Below are 17996 nucleotides of genomic sequence, written 5' to 3' on the forward strand. Positions count from 1 at the left end.
GAGCAGAGAGAAAGTATTTTTTTCAAGCATTTCAGCAGTTTCTGAGCAGCTAGAGCCTGTTCTGTGGAGGGCAGTATATGACTAAATAGATGGGTGGATAGATAGATAGATAGATAGATAGATAGATAGATAGATAGATAGATAGATAGATAGACAGACAGACAGACAGACAGACAGACAGACAGACAGACAGACAGACAGACAGACAGACAGACAGACAGAAACAGCATCCTGCCCTCCTCCAAGTGACACCCTTTCAAATACTTAAAGAGGGCTATCATGTCCCCTCTCAACCTCCTTTTCTCCAGGCTGAACATTCCCAAGTCCCTCAACCTATCTTCATAGGGCTTGGTCCCTTGGCCCCAGATCACCTTCGTCGCTCTCCTCTGTACCCTTTCAATTTTATCTACGTCCTTCTTGATGTAGATAAGAATATATTATTTAGAAGCGTGTTCCAGTACAGACAATGCACTAAGAAAGTGGCTAGCGGGGATCAGATGTTCCCTTCTGCTTCTTCTGTGATCACTCCCATGCCAGTAACAGTATATCTAAAGACTCTCACCCACATGGGTTACTGTGACAACGTGGTTAGAAACTAGCATGCATACAACACCAGGCACTGTGGGAGGTGCATTGCCTGCGTGTTTGCTAACCATGTCATCACAGTAACCAAGGTGGGCAGAAGACTTTGCTACCGGCCTGGGAGCTACCATTGCTTGTATCTCTGCCTCAAAAGGGGCTCTCTACTGCCAAGCCAAAAGTGCCAATGTCTCTGGGCGGTGGCCTGGACAGCCACATTCTGCTGCAAGATCTTGCTTTTCCTAGCAAAGCATGGTGAGTTGATTCATACTAGGCCCAAGCTGAATTTTTCTGATGGCTCTGGTGCATGGGGATTTTATTTTAAATCAATGTTTGCAAGAAGAGCCAAAATAAACATAAGTTTTATTCCTGGCAACAACGCACAGTGTTTGTGTATGTGCGTGTGTGTGTTTTAAGAGGCCAGGAACATCTGCCCCGAGAAAGCAATGGCTAAGATTGTCATCACCCATCCTGACGGAATTCCTGTCCCCCTCCTTCCGCACACAAATGCTGGCCGGTTTATCAGGCCATCGAGAGGAACGCAGAGGTCTGCAGGCCTGGGGAGGAGCAGGGGGAAGGGGGCTGAAGGGGAAAGACTTGTCACTTGGCATATCCCTCACCCCAAGCTGAGAGGAAATGTGTTTCCATGTGCTCTGAAAAAGCATTGAAACTGAACAATGGCATCCCCACAGCTGGCTTTTTAGAAATCTGATGTCAACAAGACCTGGGGCGTGCTTTTTATCTCAGGCGAGATTTGGAGAGAGAAAAAGAGTCCATTTGTTTTAAAATGTCTGGCAAAAAAAAACAGAGCAGCCAATAATGTCAAGAGCTCGAGGGAACCGACACCAGGCCTTCTTTCACAGCTAGCTGCCAGCCAAAAGAATCCCATCAGCAACTCAGAATGATCTTGGCCCTCAGCCCCTCTTTTCCACTTTCCTTCTCCCAGGTGCAGCTTGAGCCTGCCGTTCTTTCTTTGGCTGCCGCTAACCTTAGGCTGGTGCCAAACCTTGTAAAAGGTGCTTTCCAGTGTCATTGGTGGCTTGCTAAATCTGCCTTGGGCATAGGTGCGTGTGTATAAATACCATATAAATTGGGTACAGAACCTGCACAACATGTGCACACAGTATAAATGAAAGCACAAAACTAACAGACAAAGCCAGAGAATGGAAACAACTGGGTTTTTAAATATATATAATTATGCATTAAAGGGAGCTTACCCTGCTTCCCTCCCCAGTTTGGATCCAAAGCATCCTACACAAATACAACAAAAATGAGCAGACGGGGAGGGGGACCCACCCTGGATCATTCCTGGAGCTACTGGGCTGACTTCCTAAAGGCTAACAACGCCTTTGGCCCACCAAGGTTTAAATACTGCAAACAGGAAATTTTATGTACATATGCCTTTAAATGAACCCCAACAAACTAGTTTCAGTCCCCCCCCCCCAGGACAAGGGTCCTCACCTCATTCTATTGCAGTGTATGGCGGTTATAGCTGCAAGTGGGTAAGTGGAAGCAAGAAACACACCTACTGCAAAAGCTTCCAGTGTCTCCGGTGTGCTGACTGCAGTGAGCTATTCCTATGTGTCAAACCCCAGAGGATATTACAGGAAGGGAAACAGAAGCTGAGCCGAGGTTTATAGATCTGTTCCCAAGAATTCCCCAGCTAGGCTTGCCAGCTCTGGATTAGGAAATAGTTGGCTTCAAGCAGGTAGCTGTGTTGGTCTGAAGCAGCAGAACAAATTTTGTGTCCAGTAGTGCCTTTAAGATCAGTCAAGTTGCTCATTGTATCTGAGGAAGTGTGTGCGCACACAAGCTCATACTTTGAATAAAACCTTGTTGGACATAAAGGAAATACTTGGAGACATTGTCGGTGGAGCCAGGAATGAGCAGGATTTGGGGTGGGGAGGGACCACAGTGTTGTGTAATGCTATGGAGTCCACCCTCCAAAGCATCCAGTTTCTCCAGGGGAACTGATCTCTTTGGCCTGGAGATGAGCTATAATTCCAAAGGATCCCCAGGTCCCACATGGGGACTTGCATCCCTATTGCATTTAGCCTTGCTAAAATGTATTCAATTGGGAACATTTGCTCATTGTCATCAGAAGCTGTCAGCCATGATGGAAACCCCATATTCACATGGATTCTGCTATTGCAGATGAGTTCTCACATGGAACCAGAAGTGGAAGAGTACTCTTGCTTTCTTGGCATGTATCGGCTACAGGGTGCTTTGGCTCTCTGATTTGATCCAGTAGGGCTCTTCTGGTGTTCTTGTGTTTCTAATCTACCAGAAGTACATCAACACGTCTTGGTGAGAGACCCACTAACAGTACTTTGGCAGCTGGAGATGACATTGGCTGGGTGATAGTTCCCGCATTCCAGGAGATATCATCAAGGACTGCCAAGTTCCACCAGCTACTCAGGGCATAGATAACCAGGGCATAGATAACCATTGCGAAAATGAGAAAGTAAAGCTGTAACCAACATTAAACATGAAAACAGGATGACACGGTGACATTGACTCTTGATTATTTGATGTGCTGTTATGTTTTGCAGCACATGCTACATGGAGAGGTGGGGGGGTTCAAAATGTTTAATGTGCCTAGAACACTGACGTGCCTTGGATCGACCCAGCCATCTTTCCGTAGTTGTTGTGCTCTTCCATTATTATGCATTTGCACGTTAGCAAATAATTAATACCAGTGTGCATTGTAAATGGAGTCTGGCTTTATCTCCTTTCAGAGAGAATTATAAGCCAAGTGGGTTTTCAGAAACCTCCTTAATCTTGTCTTCGTGGTGTGCATGTTCATTTGTAGTTTAACTGCCTTAAAACTCCATTGCTATTAGCAGAAAGGATTGTTGATCATTGTTTGCGTTCAAGACTAATGCACCAATCCATACGTCTTTATTATACCACCCAAATGTTCATCCAAAGAAATTAATTGCCAGTCGAAGGCTTTAGTGGCGGCCTGAGAATCCTTGCAAGAATCCTCCCAAAAGAAAGGAAGGGAAGAAGCAAGCTTGCTCCGAGACGGAATCAAGGGCACCGTGGTTCTGCCAAGATGGGTCCTTCCTTCTTTTCTTCAGCTTCCAGGTAGCCTTTCCTTATAGAATGCCTGTGAGACTCCAAGAGGGTTGAAAGCGAAAGCTGCCTATGAAGCTAATGGTCTCAAATAGAAGAGCTCTTTGAAAAAGCTGAAAAACAAGTAAGGTACTATGATGGTCAACACTGTCTACTCCCCTGAGTAGTAAGGAGTCCAGGGGCACTACTCAAGGGTACTGTTTCATTCCTACTGTTGAGGAATGGCTCAGCAGTAGGAAAGGGATGGTTGCTTTATGGGAAAGCACACACTAGGCCCCAGTTTCAGACCCAGGCCTGCATTTGCTGGCAGGGGCTCATGGGAATTGTAGTCCATGGACATCTGGAGGGACACAGTTTGCCCACCCCTGCCCTATGCGTTTGGAACTCCTGCTCTCTAGAGGGCCAGCTGACATCCTCCTCCTGTGGCTTTTGTCATCTTTTCAGAGGAAGAACTAGCCTGGAGTCCAGTAGCACTTTAGAGACTAACAAGATTTTAAAGGTATAAACTTTTACAAATCAAAGCTACCCTGGTCAGATCTGATGAAGGGATTTTTGACTCTTGAAACGTATACTCCGGAAAACTTATTGGTCCCTAAGGTGCTACTGGACTCAGATCTTACTGTTTAAAAAGCTGTTACTGCAGATGGCTTTCAGGCATGGTGTTAATTCAATATACCTTTGATTATAATCAGGTTGTGTTTTTGTTGTTTGTTCGTTACCCCGCATTTGATTCCTCAGCCACATACATGGAAGGGGAAACAAAATCTTGGGGTAGGAATGAATCAGCCAATCAACCAATCTGTCCATGCACTCGGTGTTCTTCCATCAAGGGTGTGCTGTCAGGAATTCTCTGCAAAGTCGGTGGAGCGTCATCAAAACATAAGGCTGGGCATTTGGCAGAATCTTTATGCAATAGCTTTATTTGGTCTGTGTTTGGCACTCAGGCCTGAGAAGTCAGAACATACAATTTATTTATGGCTGTACCATCAGCTAGCAATGCAATGTTTCAAAAATCTCTCTTCTATCAGTAAATTGGGAGTAGACGAGCCAGCAGTTTCTCCATCTAGGAATTAATGGATCAACTAATTTCTGTCAAGCTGTCCCCCTACTTAAGATACCCAACATCAGCAAGAGAAATCTCATGAGCGATGTGTTGTTGATATTGTTACTACTGCTACTACTACTACTACTGTTACTACTGTTACTACTGCTATTACTACTACTACTTGAGAGGGGACATGATAGCCCTCTTTAAGTATTTGAAAGGTTGTCACTTGGAGGAGGGCAGGATGCTGTTTCTGCTGGCTGCAGAGGAGAGGACACGCAGTAATGGGTTTAAACTTCAAGTACAACGATATAGGCTAGATATCAGGAAAAAGTTTTTCACAGTCAGAGTAGTTCAGCAGTGGAATAGGCTGCCTAAGGAGGTGGTGAGCGCCCCCTCACTGGAAGTCTTCAAGCAAAGGTTGGATACACACTTTTCTTGGATGCTTTAGGATGCTTAGGATGCCTGTGTTGAGCAGGGGGTTGGACTAGATGGCCTGTATGGCCCCTTCCAACTCTATGATTCTATGATTCTATGATTCTACTACTACTACTACTACTACTACTATTATTATTATTATTTATTGCTGTTTTGGTGTCTAAAACATTCAAGAATCCATACCAATGACAGTCAATAAAAGTGGACCTGGCTGCCATCTCACAATGTCAAGGGAAAGTGGGTTCAGAGAAAGAGGGATGGAGGATGGGATGAGTGAAGAACAATGAAGAATGAATGGTCATGGGAAAACCCAAGCAAAACAATATGAGGAAGCAGAACATTGTCACTCGGTTTCAAAACAAAGCAAGACAACTTTAAAAAAAGCCATCTTGACATGTTTCTAATGAAACTCCACTCAGGGGGCAAAAGGGACAGCCGAGGTGGGAGTCTTGCTGCGATTCTTCAGTCTTTGTTGTCATGAAACTGCATTTGTCCAATGGACGGAAGCACTGTCAAAAGCAGCAGGGTTTAATCCAAAGGATAAAGGAAAAAGTGAGAGAAAATTAGCAGCAATTAGATTTCAGCTGATTGCCTTCCCTTTGGGAAATTAACTAGCCCTTCCCCTGGAATCTTGTTGAAGTTTTATTCTCCAGCATCGCAGCGATGAACATTTTATTCTGGCTCCAAATAAAGAATTTTCAAACAAGTCCCGGCATGTTGAAAGGGAAGTTCTCTGAGCTTTAGTTCAGGACCTCCAACAGAGATGATTTTATATGGGAACTTATATTCATGAAGTCTAGGGGGGTTGTTTTTTTTTGTTTGTGTGTTTGTTTAAACTTGCTGCCACTCCCCTCCCCCAATTATCTGCTTTTTGGGTCCAGTGGTTTATTTGGCGATCAAGCTATTTTTAAAACTTGCATCAGGAGAGATAAGTTGAATGAGACCTTTACACTGTTGGCCAATGATTTGCAAGACAATGATGGAATGAACTGCAATCACTCTTTTTGTCAATCAGTAACCAAAGCAATGCTTGGACTGATAAAAACGGAAACAAGTTTATGGACGGCACACATCCGAAGAGCCTATCAGCAGAACATCAGCAGAACATCAACAAACAGTATCTATTTGGCCAAAAGCTCATGGGATCTCTTGCATTCCTGGAAGGTTGTTGGGTGGCTGAAGGATTACCTCATCGTGACAATACATATTCTGCCCTCTCGCACTGAAACTTCGCACACTGAGACATTCCTTGTATGAGTAAATGTGTCTGGTTTTGGATTCTTTAGATTGTGTAAGTAAGACAGAAACCCGCAAGATGCAAGGGCACAACAAAATGTCACAGCAACACGGCGGAATTGAATGGATCTTCTTCTTCTGCCTCAGGGAGTGCTTCTGAGGCCATTTTAGGAAGCTCGGATCTAGTCCTCATAGGGGGGAACATGGCACTAGAACAGCTATCCTGCTCCCAGCCAGTCAAAGGAAAGGTGGCAAAAGAGTCTTTTTCTCCCTCCATCCCTTTCTACCCTATCTTCCCCCCACATCTGTGGCACGGGGGCATCATTTAAGAACCGCTGCCCATCTTGTTTCTGTCAGCTAGTGCTAGGTAGCCATCTGGCATTTACCAATCTCGGCTGTCACTGGTGAAGGGTAAAGGAAGATGAAGAAAGGAGGGAGCCAGGGAAGAATTAAAAGCTTTAATATTCACCTCCATGCCTATCTGCTAAAGCTGAAATATAGAAGCATCTCAATTTCTCCCCCCCCCTCTCTTTTTGTGTGTAAAGTGCCACCAAGTTGCAGCTGACCTATAGCAACTCCACAGAAAGGCAAAAGATAAATCAAGCTGATTTATTATTGCCTGCCTCTGTCTAACAACCCCGGGCTTCCTTGGAGGCCTCCTGTTCAAATCCTAACCAGGGCTGGTAGCGCTTAGCTTAGCTCAGATCTGACAAGATCCACCTGGCCTAGGTCATCCAGGTCTAGGCATATGAATCTTACTATGGAATAATAACAACAGCATCAACAATGATGCAGGGAACTCTTATATGTTCATCTCCCTGCACCAAACGCTGCTTGGGAGATGCATAAAATAAAGGCCTCTACCCCCCTTATGCATCCCCCAAGACACTATTGGTCCATGATAAATCTTCAATGTATATCCACTGGTGAGTTCAATTGGTGAGTTAACAGTAGGAAGAAAATGTCTTGAGCAGTGAGGAGAAAGAAGTCCTGTTCCCTTAGTGTAATGGTTAGGATTAGGAGTGCGGGCTTCTCATCTGGCAAGCCGGGTTTGATTCTGCGCTCCCCCACATGCAACCAGTGGGATGACCTTGGGCTCGCCAGGGCACTGATAAAGCTATTCTGACCAAGTAGTAATATCGGGGCTCTCTCAGCCTCACCTACCTCACGGGGCGTCTGCTGTGGGGAGAGGAAAGGGAAGGCAATTGTAATGCACTTTGAGACTCCTTCTGGTAGAGATAAGCGGCATATAAGAACCAACTCTTTTTCTTCTGGGCAGGTATTGCAAGGAAGGATCAGGAGTTTGATCAGCTAGATTAGCTCTGTGCAGAGAGTGGCCAGGAGAGCTCTGCATGGGCCTCCTGCTTCTGGTGCTGCTTTCAGATGGCCACCATTAAGCACTGTCTTCTTTTCCTAGCCACACCATTGTCACATTCTGTGTTAGCTGACCCTTTACATCAGCAGACAATGAAATCACAAGCTTTTGTGACAACAAAGTTCAGACGTTTCTAGCTTCTCTGACCCCTCAGTACCGACACCATATATATCAACTAGAACAGACTTTCTCTTTTTTTTAGCAGCCAGCAACTAGATATAATCAGCTTCAGGTCCCAGACAGACTTCCATTGCAGGTTTCTGTTGCTTGGTGCTTGCATCAGGATAACTTCACTTATGAACACGTAACACAGTCAGAGCTTTTAGCTGGCATTCTGTGGGCTGGTTTCTCTCAACAAACAAGCACATTTTTGTGGTTCATTTTGTGATGTCCAGAGGAAAGCAGGAAGCTGTTCTTATCTTTGCCTTTTCCATTTTATGCATGCATTTTTCTTTGAAACAGCCAATTTTTAAGATTCAGTTCCTCAAATGTTCAGCAATTTCCCATGGCTGTTTGAAATGTAGCCCCACCCCCTCCCGGCTTCATTTTCCTTTGAATCTGAAGCGATAAAATGAAGTCTCACAAGAGAAAACAAGGCACTGTGCTGAGTATAGAAGCAAAGCACAGAACTGTCTTTCTCTGGGCCATGAGATTTTCCTGTGGCAGGATTGCAGGCATCTTTAATTGCAATGCCCACTGAAATACACTGAGGTTCAACAAAGAAGCCGTGTCTCCAAACTAGGGTTGCCAACCTCCAGGTGAGGCCTGGTGATCTCCTGGAATGATAAGTGATGTCCAGACAATAGGTAACAGTTCCCCTGGAGAACTGGCAGCCTTGGAGGGAGGACTCTATGACATCAGATCTCTGGTGAGGTTCCCCCCCTCCTTTCCCAAATCCCCAGGCTCCAGCCATCAAATCTTCAGGAATTCCACCAATCAGAGTGGGCAACCCTACACAAAACCAGTGTGGGCAGGTCACAGGAATTCCGCACAAAAATCTTTGAATCCAAAGGTATATTCAGACACCTTTTCCTCCCTTCACACATTTTGATGCTATGCCATTTAAAATGTATGAAAAACATATTTCAGGCCTGCATGTCAAAGGGAAATAATTCCAGACCATCCTCTGTCCCTTTTGACCTGGCAAAGTTTTGACCGTGCGATCTCATCAGCAGGAGCCATGTATCCAGAAAGTGCACTTTTGTTCTTTACTAGCACAGTGGGGCTTTCCTGCCTGCCGCCTAAGCTGCCAATGGAATCTCAAGGGCCGTCTGTTTATTGATTTCCTGAGATAGCACACATTATTTCAGAACGGAGTAACAAATGCTTCCAATCGTCAGCACGTGAGAAAAGCCCCATTCTGTAGATGAAAGCTTTCGCTGCATTCGCTGCCATTCTTTCTAAATAATTGGTTTTCAGATGAAAGAAAGTAGATATTAAAGGATCCCAGGATATCTATACAAATGTCTTAATGGTACTTTTCCCCCCTTTCCACTGTAGTCTTGATGTATCTACTCTAGTGAGCCTGATATTTTTAGATACAGGTTTGGATCCTCTGGAGAATTTCCACAGACAGAAGGCAATTACATGAATGTGACTTTTTTACCCAGGCACTCCACTCCTCACTGCAGCCTGAAATGCTTCTAGAGATGCTGGTTTGGGGAACCAGGTGTAGGGAATTCCCTTCCCAGATCAACACCCTCTTGATACATGCATGCCAACCCTTCTCAGCCTTATTCTGGCCACCACCCTTTTAGGAGCAATTCTCAGTTTACAGGGCCTTCTGCAGTAGGATGGCCCTGTGCTCATTGCTCGGCTAAAAAAAAGGCTTAAGAGAAGAGTGATCTAACTATACTCAATGTACTTTGTCTTATAACAGTAAAACTTTATGGCATATGACTATAGGTCTTTGCAAACCCAAAACACACCACAGTAAGTGTAGACAGTATGTGTATACCTTGTCTAATATATACATGAGACAGTTTTCTAGAATGTTCGACCAAGACAAACACGTGTGTTCATTCTTTGTCCTTGAATGCATTTATTCAAGTATGCACAAAGGAATGGATTACACGGTTTCTTCTTCTTTCCCTTGATGGTCAAACTTTCTAGCATTCGATGATGTCATACCTGACAAAAAGGTTATTTCATCGGTTCATTTACCAGGCTCCTCCATAAGCCCTTTGGGTTCCCCTTCTCATATTTTTCTGTCTGTGGCCTCTTTCAAACATGCCAGGGCCCCCATTGATAAGGTGACCAGGCTTCCCGAGTTCTACTGGACAATCCCAAAATTTCATGATTTGTCCCATGTCCCGGGGCGTCCTTCAAAAATCCCATTTATGTGAAGCGGCCGCCGATGCAGCCATTCCTGCCTGTTGCTGTGCCGCCAACCGCACCTCCTGTCCCCCACCCGTGACACGGCGCTGGCTGCAATGGGTGGGAACGGCCACTTTGGTGGCCGCTTTGCACACTCACCCTGAACACACCCGCTTCCCCCTCGGCGTGATTTCCCATGGTGCCATGCATGCGCAGAAGGAACCCCGCCCTCTTCCCATGCACATGCGCACTCTTTTAGCATCAGTTTCGGGCTGCTGAGGGGGCAGGAGCAGGTCCCATTGCGAGGGGGGCAGGTGGCACCAGAGGACCCTCCCCCTCCTCCTCCTTTTCCTCCCGGGCTGCACTGCCACATCCCGCTGCCGGGGAAGGGAAGCTGCTCTCCTTCTTCGCGGTGGCGCCCTGCAGGAAGTGGAGCCACTCTCCGGAGCCAGACGAGAGCATCCAGGTAAGGTGTCAGGGAAAGGCGGCAGAAGACCCCCTGCCAGCAAAGCCTGCTCTTGACCCCCCCCATGCCTCCCCTCCATGTCCCGCTTTAACATTTTGAAAATCTGGTCACCGTACCCATTGGGAATGGCTCATGTATGCTGCCATGCACAATAAGTAACACACTATCAACCCACTTTCACTGCACTTTGCAACTGGATTTTACTGTGCAAAATGACAAAATCCACTTGCCAACAGTTGCTGAAATGGACTGAAACTGCATTGTTTAGCATGTGTGAAAGCACACTAGTCACAATTTTGTGTGAGCAGAGCTCCTGAATTAACTCCATGCAGGCATAGTTTCAGTGTATGCATGTATCAAAATCGGGCAAGCATGGATAATACGCGTGTTGCCCCTATTCAAAACCAATAATGACTATGAGTTTCAGGAGACTGAATGCAGTGAGTGCCCCCATTATGCCTGGGTGGACTTCCAGTTGCACATTAACTCAGAATAAAGAGGGAAAGAGGTTTATCCTTGGAAGCATGCTATTGTCATAATGTAAGTACACCTTTTAGTCTGAGTCTTTGAGATCAGAAGATAGCACTTATGGTATCTGTGGAGCTTGTGTCAGACCTTCTGTTTTTGGAAAAGTTGGCCACCTCCTCGTGTAAAATGAAGAATGAGTGGTATTTGAGAGAGAGAAGTTCTGCACTTTGTTCTCCTTACGGCTCTCTGGGGCAAGATGAAGACCTATCGATTTTGAGTTTCCATTTCCCTTCCCTTCCTGCCCTTTTGTTCTTATTGATTTTGTCCCCTATTGATTCAGCCCTACCATTTCATCTTCCTGGGCCATATGTTATGATCAAGTTGTTAAAACCAACCTTTACTATGCAATAGCTGCTAGCATTACATTAATTGTTGGCTTCCTATTTCTACCATCCCCTCCATTTAGAGAACACTCCTGCTTTCACATAATTACATTCAGTCTAAATATAGCTCTATCTGCTGTTATCACCTCTGAACACTCTGATCCAAAACATCTCTGTCGATGTATCTACATGTAGGTGCAAGCTTGCTGAATCTCAGAGATGACATCAGTGATAACATCTGGTTTGCAATGATGTGACTGTTGACGTTCTTCATAATTTTATACTGCCAGGCAAATATGAGAATTGCACTGCCTCCCTCCCCCCTTATATACTCAGTAAGCTCAGAGCACATATGGACAAGTTCAAACTTTATTCGCTTCAGAGATCTTTTTTTGGGGGGGGGAGCACATAGTAAATATATAGTGGTTACAATGTATATATTTATGTAGAATGCATGTGTAATAGAATTTCTGATTAGGAGAGCCAGATTAAAATTCTCCTGGGCTGATAACTTTCTTAGCCTACAGGATAATAATTTCAGAGGCAGAGCCATAACAGTATCCAGCAACAAAATCAAAGATTAGTCCAGTGGGGTAGAGTATTCTGCTTATTCTGCCAAGAGGCAACATGGTGTAATGGTTACAAGCAGTGGCTTCTAATCTGGAGAGCCAGGTTTGATTCCCTGCTCCTCCCCTGTATGCAGACAGCTGGGTGACCTTGGCCTCACCACAGCACTGATAAAGCTGTTCTGACCGAGCAGTAATATCATGGCTCTCTCAGCCTCACCTCCCTCACAGGGTATAACTATACCTACTGTGGATGTTACACTCTGTGCTTCTGATGAAGTGAGCTCTTACTCACAAAGGCTTCTGCTGTGATGAATGTTGTTCGTGTCTTACAGTGCCTCTGAGGATCGGACGGAGTCAGCAGACTTGACTATGACTCTGCATAAGGGATGGAACGGCCATTTCTGAGCATGTTCAGCATTAGCTGCCCTGAGATTCCTGCATTTGGTATTGAAGATGGGGAAAGCACAATGGAGTTACTTTGCAAACAGGTCCTGAAAAGCACAGCAAGTTTTGAAGTAGGTCCTGTCTTAAAGAGCTGGGGGGCCAGGGAGTTCTAGTGAGCTCTTATTCTTTGAGACTGATAGGATCGATTTTTCTATTCAAAGCTCCACAGATACAAATAATAAGGCATGAAATTTGTTTCACTGACTTCTGTTTGTTATTGTGAATATTGAAAGTGCCATCTCAAATGGGCTAGAGCTATCTATGATCAATGACCCGAGAGGCCCCTGATCTGCCCCTCAAAAGAAAAATATATAGGTTAGTCGCACTTTTGGAGCACATTCAGGCCAAGCTATCTCTCAGATATCAAATCCATAGTTTATAGATTACCCAAGAAGCCATTATTGAGTTAGCATCTCTGGGTAGTGCAAATAATGCCGCTGGACAACAGTTTTGCATGGCGACATAGTACATACTTATGACCCAAGGTTAACTATGGCCAGCAACATAATACAGTAAGAAATAAACTAGATGTGATGTTTGTCATGGGGACTGGAAGCCATATGTCATCTGCCTGTCCTCATGGAGAACCCCCACTAAAACAGCTCCAGGGCCACAATTGTTTTGGACCATGGCTTTGAGAAGGTGATGCTCTCCCCTCCCCGTATACCAGGGATAGTCAACCTGTGGTCCTCCAGATGTTCATGGACTACAATTCCCACGAGCCCCTGCCAGCAAATTCTGGCAGGAGCTTGTGGGAATTGTAGTCCATGGACATCTGGAAGACCACAGGTTGACTACCCCTGCCGTATACCATATTCCTGGCTAGAAATGGTACCAGGTAGCCTTATTTGCCACATGAGGCAGGTGAATGTGTGCTATGTTTAAATGCAATTGCTATTGATATTGCTTTGCATTCAGTTACATGGAGCAGTACAGGCAACTGATGTAGTCTGTGGGGCATGGGATGTTTGCACTGCCACTTAAAAGAAGTTGCCAATTTAGTATTTATTAATACCATTGATATTCTGGTTACAAGCAGAGCCACCAGAATTGTCTTGATCCCATAGCCTAGACTGATACTTGATTGAAAAGCGTTCAGGGCAGCTGAGTTATCCAAGAAGATTGGAGTTGGTCCACCTGTGTCCTCTCAATCATTTTGCCTAGAAATGGCAAGCTAGGACTGAGCAATAATTGGCCATATTATTTCCAGTAGATTTTTTAACGTAGTGGATGGATAACATCCTGTTGCTGAAGGAAGTTGCACTGAGTTAGTGACCAATTCATGACAGACATCATTGACTCATTACTGTGTGCCTTACATGATTTTAGCAGCTAGGATGGGTAAGGAGCAAGTTCCATACATCAGCATCCAACTGCACTGGGTTAGTGCATCCACCAAACATCCTGCCCCAAGTAACAACTGACCCTAGCCCTGCAAATAACACCCAACCCATTCCACATTCAACACACTAGTGGCCAAAGAGAAGAAATATAGTAGTCCGGGCCAGCATTGCTCCTGGTTTTCAGTTAAGTAACTGGTGTCTCTTTCCAGCTTCTCCCATAACAATTATCTGGGAACAGAGTCAAATGCACTTTTCAGATCAATGAAAGCAGCATAGAATTTGTTCCTACCCAAGTTCAGATATTTATCCTCTAAGAAGGCCAGTGTGAGACAATGAACTAAGATGGATTTTCTTTTTGGAAAAACCAATCTGTCCTGGCCCAATAATGTGTTTGGATTGCACCCAGTCTGTTAGGCGGCATTCCAAATGTTTAGCATGCAATTTGCCCACAATAGATAGGAGACTGATTGTATAGAAATTGCCTGGCTGATAAATATTACCTTGTTATGAATAGGGATGATTATTGAGTTTAGCCAGGAATCTGGCGTTAGTCCATATTGATCAATGACAGCAAACAGATTATCTAATGGGAGAACCGACCAGTCAACATGTCTTTTTAATACTTCCACAGGAAGACTGTTGGAGCCAGGTGTCCTTCCCAACTCTGAGATTATGATTGCCTCCAGACTCACGGGGGTCCAGTCATGGATATTCGATGGGATGATATCATTCATCTTGACAAAGGGGGAAACAGAATTCTCAAATCCAAGATTGGATAGAGGGATCCATACAAGCAGCTTGATTACTGTTTCTTTCTTTCTCCAGTAATGGTAGACTATTAACCACACATTATGAGAAATGACCAGGCCTGGAATGTGCAACTCAGGTGAAGACTCACAAACCGAGGACCCTTTGGCCACAAGTTGGGGCACCTTGAGACCACATGAACTATGTCCAGCAATATAGCAACATCATTTCTGGCTGCATAACCAGAAATGACTTCACCAGGTCTCAGGATGCTCTAGCATGTCCCTCAAATTCTGGAATAGCTACTGGAAATGGTACTGTGGTGTCATTGGACACCACTCCCCTCTTCTTCCTTTGCCACCAGTCCACTGAGGAAAGGTTTCTGCCACTGGACCAGTGGGGAGCAGGGGTGCTTTGGTTGGGCCAACAGTCAAATGGTACCCCAGCCCCTGCCTAGAGGCATTACATGAAGCAACAGTATTGCAATCAAGCATTGGGCAACTTCCTCTGGCAAAGCTTGCTGTGTGGGGTGGGTTTTGTGTGTGTGTGGCTTCAGCTTCTGCTTTTATTTATTAGAACTGGGAGTGTTTGACCTTGTCTTTTGTTCTGTGGGGTGAAAAAGAGGTTAAAACATTGGTCTCTCCTTCTGGTTTATGCTTTGGAGAGCACAAAATTCTCTGATGGGAAAGGCTGAATTCTTCGAATAAGAGCCATCTGGATCGGCAGCTGGTGGTTTCAGCTCCATATTCCCAGAAAAGGCCAATGTAAGAGAAAGGACATCTGTGAAGAGCATTTGGGAGGAGAAGGGGGAGGAGGAAACATGAATTGCACACCTCAGGTTCAAAATAAGCATCTCATGTTGCCCAGGTAGAGAAAAAAGGAACAGAAGCAAAGTGGTACTGGCACCTGGCTGAGGGGTTAAATGTTCATTTTGGAGCCCTTTTCAAACAATGGCAGCATGTTGATTTTATCTTTGGCATCACCTCCTCAGTGTCTCTTTTTCTGCAAAGCTCTTACAGTAGAACAGATGGATAAGCACCAAGGAAGCAGAGTTATTATTAGTTGAGTAGTCGTCACATAATTACTAACCACATTCCTGTGAATTTTCAAAACCTGAAGAAAATAAGACAATTGCATCCAGAAGCTCAGACTGGCCTGTTGCTCTTAGATCATTCCTAGTTCTTAAGCAGAAAATGTCCTTCCTTATGCTGAATGGCACAGAATGTGGAATGCATAGGTTTTCAGACTTTGCATGGTCACCAGACCCAAAAAGGCATTGCGTCTAAAAAGCGAGAGGGAGCTTTGGGGAGCATCTCACGAGCTGCATAGCATCTAGCAGAGTTTGTCTCCATCCTGTCTGCAGGTATAAAAATCTGAGCATGAGGCCTTGGGCTTGAGCCAAAGATAGGGATGTCAAGCTCCAAGTGGGACCTAGGGATCTCTTGGAATTACAGCTCTCCTCCAGACTGCAGAGATCAGTTCCCCTGAAGAAAACGGATGCTTCCAAGGTGGACTCTTTGGCACTGTACACCACTGAGGTCCTTGTCTTCCCCAAGCTCCAACCCAAAACTCCAGGAGTTTCTCAACCTGGAGGTGGCAGAGGGCACCTAACTCTCATAACCAAAGGACTCCAGGCCTTGATACAGGGCTCACAGCTTCGGGCTCATGGCAGCTCACCTGGATGAAGAGCTGCCTTGGACGTATTGGTTTTGCCTAATTCAGTTCAGTTTTGCTTAATTCAGTTTGGTTTGAAAATTTCTATGGGCTGCTTTGGGTGCCTTTGGAGAGCAAGGAGCATAAATGCCTAAAATAAATAAAAGGAATGCACTGGATCATCTGCACCTGGTTCAACCACAGCTTATCCTGGAACAAAGAGACTGAGCAAACAACATTAAGGATGAACTAGTGCAATGGGCTGGGGGGGGGGTCTGCTCTTGAAAATGTTCAGATTTCTTATCTTGTGCAGCATGCATCTACTTGCGCAAGGAGGCCAGCATTGCTGCATCAGAACTGTGTTATCTCAACAGCTCTGCCTCTCTCTTAGCCTCCGGGCACAATTCAAAGTGGTACTGGTATTGACCTCTCAGTCCCACAGCCTGGGGCTTACATAATTGTCTCCATGTGAATCAGTCTATCTGTTACAGAGTCTGAGGGGGCTTGCCTGCAGGTGCCATCTATTTGATAGGATATTCAGGAAGCCACAGTCAAAAGGTCCTTTCTGGAGAGTTCCCAATATTACAATGCCTGCCAGCACCATACATCACATGCCTATTGGTTGTTCTATGTATATATCCCACTTTTCTCCTCAGAGATGTCCCAAGTGATTTTCAGCATCATTCTCCACACAACAAACCTATAAGTAGCATCAATTCTCCACACAACAAACCTATAAGTAGCATCATTCTCCACATAACAAACCTATAAATAGGGTTTGTCAACTCCAGTTTGGGGAATTCGTGAAGATTTGAGAATAGAGCTTGCAGAGAATGAGTCTTACATCTGAGTTCCTTAAGAACTCTCAGGTTTATGCCACCTGGACCAGGAGACATATTGGTTTTTAATTTCACCAGTAGGTCTAGAACTTCATTTCTAGTCACCTCAATTTGGCTCAGTTCTTTAGACTCCCTTCCCGAAAATAGGGGCTGTGGCTTGAATATGTGTTCCATACTCTCCACAATGAACACAGAAACAAAAATGTAATTGAGCTTTTCTGCCATCTACCCATCTTTCTTTAGCAATCCCTTTATTCCTTTGTCATGCAAAAGACCCACTGCTTCTCTGGCTGGTTTCCTCCTACAGCTATATTTTTAAAAAAATATTTGTTTGTCTTGATGCTTGTAGCAACCCATTCATCAAAATGTTACTTTGCATGTCTAATTACTGACATTTCTTTAGCCACATTCTGTGGTTCTTCCAGTTCAAGTCCTTGGAATAGACTTTCCACTTTTTTACAAAGAAGCCACTTTACTTTTTATAGCTTCCTTGACTTGTGTTGTTAACCATGCAGGCCTTCTTTTAGACTTGACAGAGCTTTTCCTAACCTGCAGAATACATTCTATTTGGGCCTCCATTAATGTTGTTTTAAATAGGGTTTTGACTCTCTTGTGTTTTCCTTTCAGCTTCCTTTTTATTATTCCCCTCATTTTTATAAAGTTCCCTCTTTTGAAATCAAATGTTATAGTTTTGAACTTCATAAATTGTCAAAAAGTCATGTTTTGATCCATAAAGAGATACACCCCACCCCCGCAAAAAAATATGGGTCAGCCCTAATTATAATCTAACCAAGAATTCCATCTATATAAGGCTCACCAATTGCTTGAAAGCATGCATAGAAAATAAAAATAAATGTTGCTACCAAATTCACCTGGTCCCATATTGTCATTATGTTTGTACTTACCAAAACACATTACAGTTTAGTTTGACATGTTTTCCATCTCTTTTTTTTTAATGACGGTTGAACGTTCCTGAGATAGTTTCAGTTTCATGTTGCAATCAGGTCACAGATTCAC

At 44.5% G+C, this 17996-nt stretch overlaps 1 long non-coding RNA gene across 1 annotated transcript; it reads left to right on the plus strand.

Annotated features, from left to right (window-relative positions):
- The first annotated feature begins 690 nt into the window (after positions 1 to 690).
- LOC143842263 (uncharacterized) lies at positions 691 to 17789 on the plus strand. The gene is made up of 3 exons (XR_013233044.1): positions 691 to 834; positions 12286 to 12468; positions 14372 to 17789. It is a non-coding gene; the product is annotated as an uncharacterized LOC143842263 (long non-coding RNA).
- Positions 17790 to 17996: the final 207 nt, after the last annotated feature.

Source organism: Paroedura picta, chromosome 7, assembly GCF_049243985.1.
Source record: "Paroedura picta isolate Pp20150507F chromosome 7, Ppicta_v3.0, whole genome shotgun sequence".
NCBI classification, from domain to species: Eukaryota; Metazoa; Chordata; class Lepidosauria; order Squamata; family Gekkonidae; genus Paroedura; species Paroedura picta.